Source organism: Oncorhynchus tshawytscha, linkage group LG14 (genome assembly GCF_018296145.1).
Source record: "Oncorhynchus tshawytscha isolate Ot180627B linkage group LG14, Otsh_v2.0, whole genome shotgun sequence".
NCBI classification, from domain to species: domain Eukaryota; kingdom Metazoa; phylum Chordata; class Actinopteri; order Salmoniformes; family Salmonidae; genus Oncorhynchus; species Oncorhynchus tshawytscha.
The window spans coordinates 29,283,024-29,295,092 of record NC_056442.1 but is presented as its reverse complement, the minus strand read 5'-3'; the positions used below and the strand labels follow the sequence as shown (position 1 = coordinate 29,295,092).

Below are 12,069 nucleotides of genomic sequence, written 5' to 3'. Positions count from 1 at the left end.
GAGGATAGAGCCAAGTCACGCTCCTACAGCCACTCCCCTCCCCTCTCCTCCCCCTCCCTTCCCATCCCACCGCCGCTGAAATAACCCCAGAATAAAAGAACCGCTCACCTTGTTCAGAACAAGAAGAAACAGAAGAACAGAGAGGAGGGAAATGAGGTTCCACAGATGTCAGATTGTGAGTCAGATTCAGCAGTGTTCGCACTACATCGTTTTTTTTAGAAGGGGGAATGAGGGAGGGCAGAGAGAGATAAGTGTGGAGGGGGAGGGAGATTGTTATGTGGGCCTGTTTATACCATAGAGGAGAGCAGGGCTGTGTTCTAATCAGAACAATAAGGTCACCTATCCAGGGAGGGGTCAGCATGATCCTAGCCAGGGAAATGTCACTGGTCCTGCAGAGGCCTGTTTGAGTAATCTCACCGCATCACAACAACAACCTATCGATCACCCACTAATTGGTAATGGATGAGGGTCACTGTATGCAGAAAACACAGGTGTGGACACACACACACACACACACACACGCACGCACGCACGCACGCACGCACGCACGCACGCACGCACGCACGCACACACACACACACACACACACACACACACACACACACACACACACACACACACACACACACACACACACACACACACACACACACACACACACACACACACACACACACACTCTCCTCTGGGACATACTCAGGTGGATAATCCCAAGTCAAGTCGATCAAGGTCTAAGCGCCAATGGAAAGGAGATAGCTAAAGACAAACCATCCTCTTCCAACCCTCCCTGAAACACACAGTTAATGAGCCTGTTTCATGGCGCACCACGCTAGCTGGATCAGGGGTACTCCTGAGATACATTAGCATTGTACTAACTATCTCCAGTTAAGCGGTTATTATGGATTTCCATCAGACTGTAATTGTGGTACAGAACACTGACCTCCCGCTGACCATCCCCACACACACACACACACACACACACACACACACACACACACACACACACACACACACACACACACACACACACACACACACACACACACACACACACACACACACACACACACACACACACATATGATGTGGTACACTACAACATATTATTAGAAGGTCTGCAGACATCACAGTGTACAAACAAAACAGTTATTGCAGGGGGGTGAGAGCACGCCAGCCCAGCCTGTCCAGGGCAGCGTCACAGCAACACAGACAAGTACAGACCCCAGCATCACAACTAAGGGAGAGAGAGACACAGGCCCTATTGTTGCACATTATAGCCCCTCAGAAAGAATGCTAACCACAGTGAAACCAGTCAAATGGGAGCTGGCCGTGTGTCTGAGTCTGGGTCAGAGCGTACAACATAACAGTATACTTCCTACACTTGGCTTGTTGTTTTTCTGAAATTGTTTTCATTAATTGTTTTTATTCATAGCTAAAGTTTGTTTTGCTACTGATTCCGTGACGCGGTCCAGCTTTACGGCTGGGATGGCAAGTTTGTGTCCCGGATTCCTGTTAAGTAGCAGTTAGCTGCTAGCCATCATGAAAACGGAGCAGGCTAACGCTAGCTGTGCTAGCCCACAGGTGTTTTTATCCACGGCTGGGAACAAAAGCTTCAGTTGTGAAATTATTTCCACACAATCACAAGAGGAAGATACGGTGGAACTGGATAATAGACAGGCATTAGTCTGCCCTAAATGCATCACCATCAAGCAGCTTAGGGAAGAGATCCTCTAGCTGTTAGCTCAGCTGAGAGAAAAGGAAAACCTGCTTTCTCTGTACACCAACCTTGCTGTAACCCAGGCTAACCCAATCTCAGTTTTAAATGCCTCGTCCTCCATGAGTCGGGCGGCGTTCATCTGTCCCAATCCCCCAGACAGATGTGAAGCTCAACTCTGCGGCCCATGGCAGACTGGACACTCGCAAGGTGTAAGAGATCGAGGAGGCAGTCTGGTCACCCATCTATCCGAGAAGATCAAACAGCTTGGCCTCGCTTGAAATGGACCTACCAGCTACGGGAGTCAGCACAGATCCTGTGTGTATATCAACAGCCAGCGACCGCCCAGAGGCACCCTCCCCTGCGGCAATCACAGTTTAGCAGGTTGTTTCCATAACTACCACCATCATTTAAATATCGCAAACTGTTTTAGAGACTGACGGGCAGTCTGTCGTTAATTAATTGGTTACCGCAAGGCAGATGCCCCAGGGGCAGAGTGGTTGTTAATTAATTGGTTACCGCTAGGCAGATGTCCCAGGGGCAGAGTGGTTGTTAATTAATTGGTTACCGCTAGGCAGATGTCCCAGGGGCAGAGTGGTTGTTAATTAATTGCTTACCTCTAGGCAGATGTCCCAGTTAATTAATTGCTTACCTCTAGTGCAGATAGGGGCAGAGTGGTTGTTAATTAATTGGTTACAGAGATGTCCCAGGGGCAGAGTGGTTGTTAATTAATTGGTTACCGCTAGGCAGATGTCCCAGGGGCAGAGTGGTTGTTAATTAATTGGTTACCGCTAGGCAGATGTCCCAGGGGCAGAGTGGTTGTTAATTAATTGGTTACCGCTAGGCAGATGTCCCAGGGGCAGAGTGGTTGTTAATTCATTGGTTACCGCTAGGCAGATGCCCCAGGGGCAGAGTGGTTGTTAATTCATTGGTTACCGCTAGGCAGATGCCCCAGGGGAAGAGTGGCCCACACTCATTGAATATGGCACTTTTACATGTTAGATCAATCACTAGTAAAACCTTTCTTGTGAATGACCTCATTACTGAGCGGGAAGTTGATTGCATATGTTTCTCACTAAAACATGCCTGTGTTCAGACTGTAGTGCCGCTCTTATTGAAGCCTCCCCCCAGAATACATCATTTCATACTCTATCAGAAAAGGGAAAAGGGGTGGAGGGACAGACTCTATTTTTACTCATGCTCTCAGCCGTAAGGACATTTCATTTGGCGACTTTTGATCTTTCGAGCATCATGTTAAACTGTCTAAATGTTATCTGGCTATTACCAAGAGGTTTTCTATTGACATACAATAAAATCTGTAGCAACTTCAGAGGTAAGATGGGGCAAAAAATGAGGACAGGTGTCTTTTATACTGATAAAAAGTTCAAATAGGTGCCATTAATACAGGTAACGAGTGGAGGACAGAGGAGCCTCTTAAAGAAGAAGTTACAGGTCTGTGAGAGCCAGAAATCTTGCTTGTTTGTAGGTGACCAAATACTTATTTTCCACCATAATTTGCAAATAAATTCATTAAAAATCCTACAATGTGATTTTCGGGATTTTTTTCCCTAATTTTGTCTGTCATAGTTGAAGTGTACCTATGATGAAAATTACAGGCCTCTCTCATCTTTTTAAGTGGGAGAACTTGCACAATTGGTGGCTGACTAAATACTTTTTTGCCCCACTGTATCCTCTATTGTCGATGTTGCTTTATCTGATCAACACTGTATATTTTACTACCTTGTTGCCCTTAGCTAATACTGAATGCATTATTAAGAAAAACTATCTTACCTCTGAAGTTGCTACAGATTTTATTGAGTGTATGAACAATACTCCACCACCTATTCTACCTTCCTCTTGTGATGATTTAGTTGAGAACTTTAATAGCAAATTAAAGGCAACCATTGATGCCATAGCTCCAGTAAAGTTGAAAAAAGCCACATCCGAACAGAGAACCCCTTGGATGAGTGAGGAAACTAATCAATTAAAGAGAAATTGCAGAAAGGCAAAGTGGAAGTTGAGAAAGTCAAAGTTGCAGGTCTATTATGATATCCTGAGAGAGCAACTTCTCATTTAAAACAGGGCAATTCGAAATGCCAGATGGCTCATTTTTCTAACGTGATCACTAATAATCAAATCAAATCAAATCCAATTTTATTTGTCACATACACATGGTTAGCAGATGTTAATGCGAGTGTAGCGAAATGCTTGTGCTTCTAGTTCCGACAATGCAGTAATAACCAACAAGTAATCTAACTAACAATTCCAAAACTACTGTCTTATACACACAAGTGTAGGGGGATAAAGAATATGTACATAAAGATATATGAATGAGTGATGGTACAGAGCGGCATAGGCAAGATACAGTAGATGGTATCGAGTACAGTATATACATATGAGATGAGTATGTAAACAAAGTGGCATAGTTAAAGTGGCTAGTGATACATGTATTACATAAAGATGCAGTAGATGATATAGAGTACAGTATATACGTATACATATGAGATGAATAATGTAGGGTATGTAAACATTATATTAGGTAGCATTGTTTAAAGTGGCTAGTGATATATTTTACATCATTTCCCATCAATTCCCATTATTAAAGTGGCTGGAGTTGAGTCAGTGTGTTGGCAGCAGCCACTCAATGTTAGTGGTGGCTGTTTAACAGTCTGATGGCCTTGAGATAGAAGCTGTTTTTCAGTCTCTCGGTCCCAGCTTTGATGCCCCTGTACTGACCTCGCCTTCTGGATGATAACGGGGTGAACAGGCAGTGGCTCGGGTGGTTGTTGTCCTTGATGATCTTTATGGCCTTCCTGTAACATCGGGTGGTGTAGGTGTCCTGGAGGGCAGGTAGTTTGCCCCCGGTGATGCGTTGTGCAGACCTCACTACCCTCTGGAGAGCCTTACGGTTGTGGGCGGCGCAGTTGCCGTACCAGGCGGTGATACAGCCTGCCAGGATGCTCTCGATTGTGCATCTGTAGAAGTTTGTGAGTGCTTTTGGTGACAAGCCAAATTTCTTCAGCCTCCTGAGGTTGAAGAGACACTGCTGCGCCTTCTTCACGATGCTCTCTGTGTGGGTGGACCAATTCAGTTTGTCTGTGATGTGTATGCCGAGGATCTTAAAACTTGCTACCCTCTCCACTACTGTTCCATCGATGTGGATAGGGGGGTGTTCCCTCTGCTGTTTCCTGAAGTCCACAATCATCTCCTTAGTTTGGTTGACATTGAGTGTGAGGTTATTTTCCTGACACCACACTCCGAGGGCCCTCACCTCCTCCCTGTAGGCCGTCTCGTCGTTGTTGGTAATCAAGCCTACCACTGTTGTGTCGTCCGCAAACTTGATGATTGAGTTGGAGGCGTGCGTGGCCACGCAGTCGTGGATGAACAGGGAGTACAGGAGAGGGCTCAGAACGCACCCTTGTGGGGACCCAGTGTTGAGGATCAGCGGGGTGGAGATGTTGTTGCCTACCCTCACCACCTGGGGGCGGCCCGTCAGGAAGTCCAGTACCCAGTTGCACAGGGCGGGGTCGAGACCTAGGGTCTCGAGCTTGATGACGAGCTTGGAGGGTACTATGGTGTTAAATGCCGAGCTGTAGTCGATGAACAGCATTCTCACATAGGTATTCCTCTTGTCCAGATGGGTTAGGGCAGTGTGCAGTGTGGTTGAGATTGCATCGTCTGTGGACCTATTTGGGCGTTAAGCAAATTGGAGAGGGTCTAGGGTAACCGGTACAGTGGAGGTGACATAATCCTTGACCAATCTCTCAAAGCACTTCATGATGACAGAAGTGAGTGCTACGGGGCGGTAGTCGTTTAGCTCAGTTACCTTAGCTTTCTTGGGAACAGGAACAATGGTGGCCCTCTTGAAGCATGTAGGAACAGCAGACTGGGATAGGGATTGATTGAATATGTCCGTAAACACACCAGCCAGCTGGTCTGCGCATGCTCTGAGGGCGCGGCTGGGGATGCCGTCTGGGCCTGCAGCCTTGCGAGGGTTAACACGTTTAAATGTTTTTACTCACCTCGGCTGCAGTGAAGGAGAGGCCGCATGTTTTGGTTGCAGGCCGTGTCAGTGGCACTGTATTGTCCTCAAAGCGGGCAAAACAGTTATTTAGTCTGCCTGGGAGCAAGACATCCTGGTCCGTGACAGGGCTGGTTTTCTTTTTGTAATCCGTGATTGACTGTAGACCCTGCCACATACCTCTTGTGTCTGAGCCGTTGAATTGAGATTCTACTTTGTCTCTATACTGATGCTTAGCTTGTTTGATTGCCTTGCGGAGGGAATAGTTACAGTGTTTGTATTCGGTCATGTTTCCGGTCACCTTGCCCTGATTAAAAGCAGTGGTTCGCCCTTTCAGTTTCACGTGAATGCTGCCATCAATCCACGGTTTCTGGTTTGGGAATGTTTTAATCGTTGCTATGGGAACGACATCTTCAATGCACGTTCTAATGAACTCGCACACCAAATCAGCGTATTCGTCAATGTTGTTGTCTGACGCAATACGAAACATATTCCAGTCCACGTGATGGAAGCAGTCTTGGAGTGTGGAATCAGATTGGTCGGACCAGCGTTGAACAGACCTCAGCGTGGGAGCTTCTTGGCCCCAACAATAAGTACCTCTGTGAACTTTAATCAGAATAATTACAGAGTGCTCTTCTCCACGATTGATGGTCTGTTAAATCCTACCCCTGCAAACCTATGTCAACTTTCCTCCACATCTAAATGCGATGAATTTGCTGCACATTTCAGAGATAAGATAACAAACATTAGGCTGGGTATCAGTCAAGCATGATACCGTTGACCATGATGTCTTTCTGGACAGACTGGAGAGGTGGGTTGGCCTCTCCGGTCCAGTTCTAAATTGGTTAAGGACCTATTTAACCGGTCAAGAGTTTTTTGGCACCCTTGGTGGACATAACTCAGAGAAAATACATATCACGTGGCGTTCCACAAGGTTAGATTTTAGGTCCAGTACTGTTCAGTTTAAAAATGTTACCCCTTGGCTGTCACGCCCTGACCGTAGAGAGCCCTTGTTTCTCTATGGTGTAGTAGGTCAGGGAGTGACTAGGGGGTATAATAGTTTAATATTTCTATGTTGTCTTCTAGTTACATTTTTCTATGTTGGTGTTTTGTATGATTCCCAATTAGAGGCAGCTGGTAATCGTTGTCTCTAATTGGGGATCATATTTAAGTAGCTACTTTTCCCACCTGTGTTTGTGGGATATTGTTTTGTGTTTGTGCATTTGCACCACGTAGTCATGCGTCATTGTTCGTTTATTAATTTATTGTTTTTGCTTTAAGTTTCACTTTGAAATAAATATGTGGAACTCAACATCCGCTGCGCATTGGTCCCGTTCTTACGACAACTGTGACATTGGCAGTGATGTCAGAAAGCACAGCTTTCAGATACACAACTTAACATTTCTGTGTCACCAGATGATTTTAGCTCCATGGATAAATTATTAGACTGTATAAGTGATTTAAATACTTGGATGGCTCACAACTTCCTACAGCTAAATCAAGACAAGACCGAGGTACTTATTGTTGGGGCCAAAGCACAGAGAAAGAATCTGGCCACACATTTTAATTCACAGGCAATAAAGATAAAACACCAGGTAAAACACCTGGGTGTTATTTTTGATTCTGAACTTAATTTCAAATCACACATTAGGAATTTAGGACTAAAATAGCTTTTTACCACCTGAGGAACATTGCAAAGGTGCAGCCATTTCTCTCTCAGGCTGATACAGAGAGACTCATCCATGATTTTATTACAAACAGGTTTGACTACTGTAATGCTCTCCTGTCTGGTCTACCCAAGAAAGCTATTGGTCAACTGCAAAACAAACAGAATGCTGCAGCACGGGTACTGACCAAGCCCAGACAGAGAGCACACATCACACTGGTTTTAAGGTCTCTGCACTGGCTGCTTGTGAGTTTTAGAATTTATTGTAAGATTCTTCTGTTGGTTTTTAAATCAATTTACGATTGTGCACCCCAATACATGTCTGCCATTATGTACCCAGTATGTCCCTCAGGTCCTCTGGCAGTGGCCTTTTAACTATCCCAAAGCCTAGGACCAAAAGGCATGGATGTCACGTTCTGACCTTTATTTCCTTTGTTTTGTCTTTATTTAGTATGGTCAGGGCGTGAGTTGGGGTGGGCAGTCTATGTTTGTTTTTCTATGTTTGGGTTCTGTTTCGGCCTAGTATGGTTCTCAATCAGAGGCAGGTGTGGTTAGTTGTCTCTGATTGAGAATCATACTTAGGTAGCCTGGGTTTCACTGTTGGTTTGTGGGTGTTTGTTTCTGTGTGAGTGTTTGTTGCCACACTGTACTGTTTCGTTCATGTTCACATTTATTGTTTTGTATTTTATAATGTTCAGTTTGTTTATTAAAGTAATCATCATGAACACTTACCACGCTGCATCTTGGTCCGATCCTTACTCCTCTTCAGACGAAGAGGAGATCTGCCGTTACAATGGAGAGGCAGCCATTAGTTATTATGCCCCCAGACTGCCAGAGAACCTGATTGGAGCTGAAACTGTGGACATTTTTAAAAGAGATCTTAAAACAGACCTTTTTAGCTTTGCTTTTCCTTAGGGTGCTTTTTAGTAGTTCAGTTTTTATTATTCTTTAGTTTTTTATCCTCTTATGTTTGTTGTGTAGTACATATTTAAGTTTTTATTTAATGTTTAAATTTGTACCTTTTTTCTGGAAGCACATTGTGTTGCATTCCATGTCTGAAATGTGCTGTATAAATCAAGCTTGATTTGATTTGGGTGAGGATGAGCAAGACAGAAGTGGAAGAGTTTGAAGGGGAGAGAGAGGGAAGGAAGGGGGGAAAGAGAGAGGGAAGGAAGAGGGGGAAAAGAGAGAGGGAAGGAAGGGGGGAAAGAGAGAGGGAAGGAAGGGGGAAAGAGAGAGGGAAGGAAGGGGGGAAAGAGAGAGGGAAGGAAGGGGGAAAGAGAGAGGGAAGGAAGGGGGAAAGAGAGAGGGAAGGAAGGGGGAGAGAGAGAGGGAAGGAAGGGGGAAAGAGAGAGGGAAGGAAGGGGGAAAGAGAGAGGGAAGGAAGGGGGAAAGAGAGAGGGAAGGAAGGGGGGAAAGAGAGAGGGAAGGAAGGGGGAAAGAGAGAGGGAAGGAAGGGGGAAAGAGAGAGGGAAGGAAGGGGGGAAAGAGAGAGGGAAGGAAGGGGGGAGAGAGAGAGGAAAGGCGTGATGTCAAGGCCCCTTTGAAAAAAAGATTGAAAAAAAGAGCCAAAATGCTTCTCATCGTGCTTCTACACCTGCATTGCTTGTTGTTTGGGGTTTTAGGCTGGGTTTCTGTACAGCACTTTGAGATGTCAGCTGATGTACGAAGGGCTTTATAAATACATTTGATTTGATTTGATTAGCACACACACTGACTATTCATGTCAACATTGTATTACATATGAACATGGATTTGGTGACATTATTAAACTGATCAGACTCATTAACATTTTAACGACACAGTCCTTTTGGTTTGAGGAGCAGGGAGGGGAAGGTAGCAGTTAAACCTCACTAAAACACAGTATAGCCTATAAACCACATATAGAGAGCCCTAGACTTCCATCATCTCAAGTACGTCTCTCATACTGCCTGAGTATAATGATAGTAAAACCCATGCTAATGTAATGCTGTCTGGTATCACCTCTATGCTAATGCCTGACCCTAACCCAGTGTAATTAAGACCTGCCTCAGATGTTCCTCCTCACTCCTCAACCTTCCTCTACCACCCCCTCATACACAATCACCCACAACAGCTGGCTCATAATATGCTCAGACAGAAAGGCTGCTGACCAAGACATACTGTGCATTATCTGTGCATCCACAGAAGAACACAAACAGCAGCTTACCGCTAATAAAAATCAGTTAGGCTACTGACGTTGGACAAACACACGCACACACGCGTGCACACACACACACACACACACACACACACACACACTGATTTTCATTCAATTATTGCTGTGTCTGTGCAATCTAAAACATCCTAGAGAGAGAGAGAACACACCACTATATTATGGGTTATGAAAGCCTTCACAGTCTCTATGAGGAACAATAACTATGTTAATCCTAATAACACTGAGAGCAATTATACCTCCCTCGCCGGCCACAGACCGCATCGGTCGCACTCAGACAAATGGATTGGTGGATTAGTCTTGCACTTGACTGGTTTTGTCTGTCCTCCATTCCAATATAGGGAGAGCCATTTGGTGTGCAACAGATTACACACATACACATACAGCTGTCGGATCTTAATTTGAGCCAGTTTGCTACAGCATGAAAATAATTCTGCAGCAACAGGAAATGCGGTTGTATTTCCTGCTGAGCAGGACAATTCTCGGCAACAAAAGAGTGATCAAATTAAGATCCAACATCTGTACACAGACGCCACCCCCTCACAGCCCTGTAGTGAACGAGCAATCTGAAGTGTGGGCCAGTGGATTCAACTAGTAACACACAGATAGTAGGAATAACAGGAATACACTACTGTACTAAGCCATTCATATGATCTTCTTTTTATTGTTTATCACTCTCTGTTCCTTTCTTTTACCTCCATTCTTCCCTGTTTCCCCTCCTCTCTCTCCCTGTACAAAGTATGGATAGTGTTACAGTGTTTGTAGAGTGGTGAGGATCTTCACTGCTAAGAATAGCAACGTCTACAGCCAGGTCTAAAGTAGCACTGTCTCCTCAGCCACCACAGGGGTCTCATCTGGTGTCACCGTTAATGCAGACCCCGCCCTGTGTACCCCCACCTCACTGCCCCTCTCACTATATCACCCCTCATGGCAACCGGCACTGCCCTCTCACTGTTACAGCAGAGAGACCATCTTTGTCTGTCTGTAGGTCTGTGAGCAAGTCTGTATGTACGAAATGGACAACTATTGCGAAAGTTGATGAATTGTGACCCTGTGAGGGTGCTTGAGTAGCCAAGCCCCGAGCCCCCCAGGGAGGACAAGTTACACGGTTGTCAGGCTGGAGATCCCTGAGAGAGGGGAGGGATGACAACGCATGCCCCTGAGACACAACGGACGCAGAGAGAGAGAGTGAGTAATACCACACACACACACACACACACACACACACACACACACACACACACACACACACACACACACACACACACACACACACACACACACACTCTCACTCTCTCTCTCTCTCTCTCTCTCTCTCTCTCTCTCTCTCTCTCCCCCACTCTGTCTCTCTCGCTCACACACAAAGTCTTCAAAATGATATATTCCTGGTCTGTCCCCGCAGATATGAACCATATACAGTCCATGCTATATAGCTGGGGAGTATTTCACTCTCGTGATATCTCTATTCATTTTACATTTCAGTCCTTTAGCAGATTCTCCAGAGTGACTTAGTGCATTCATCTTAAGATAGCTAGGTGGGACAACCACATATCACAGTCATAGTAAGTACATTTTCCTCAAAGTAGCTTTCAGCAAAGTCAGATCTAGTAGGGGGGGAAAGTCCAATCTAGTAGGGGTGGAAAGTCAGATCTAGTAGGGGGAAAAGTCAGATCTAGTAGGGGAAGTCAGATCTAGTAGGGGGGAGTCAGATCTAGTAGGGGGAGTCAGATCTAGTAGGGGGAAGTCAGATCTAGTAGGGGGAAAGTCAGATCTAGTAGGGGGAAAAGTCAGATCAAGTAGGGGGAAAGTCAGATATAGTAGGGGGAAGTCAGATCTAGTAGGGGGAAAGTCAGATCTAGTAGGGGGAAAAGTCAGATCTAGTAGGGGGAAAATTCAGATCTAGTAGGGGGAAAAGTCAGATCTAGTAGGGGGAAAAGTCAGATCTAGTAGGGGGAAAGTCAGATCTAGTAGGGGGAAAAGTCAGATCTAGTAGGGGGAAAAGTCAGATCTAGTAGGGGGAAAGTCAGATCTAGTAGGGGGAAAGTCAGATCTAGTAGGGGGAAAAAGTCAGATCTAGTAGGGGGAAAAGTCAGATCTAGTAGGGGAAAAGTCAGATCTAGTAGGGGGAAAAGTCAGATCTAGTAGGGAAGGGAAAGTCAGATCTAGTAGGGGGGAAAGTCAAGTTTGAGTGTTAGTTCAGGAAAGGCTTAAAAAAAGACTGTTGCTGTTTTGTATTCCCTGATGAAATTTTGTAGAGGAGAGAGGGGCTTTCTATCTGCAGTGCTGTTGTAGTCCAGATGGTATGTGTCATAAAGGTACAGATAGATATACAGAATGGTGGCAGGTTAGGGGTAGCAAACGGGCTGTCTTTTCAAGGAGCGACCCTCACATACACCCCCCCCCCACACACACACACACATACTCTCCCAGCTCTCCACTTGTTGAAATCACCTTCACGAATATCACAAGACAGA

General features: G+C 45.3%; 1 protein-coding gene across 1 annotated transcript in view; it reads right to left on the bottom strand.

Annotated features, from left to right (window-relative positions):
• The window catches only part of LOC112266945 (schwannomin-interacting protein 1), a 95,986-nt gene that overhangs the window by 83,773 nt on the left and 144 nt on the right, over positions 1–12,069 (bottom strand). The gene's annotated exons all lie outside the window — the stretch shown is intronic.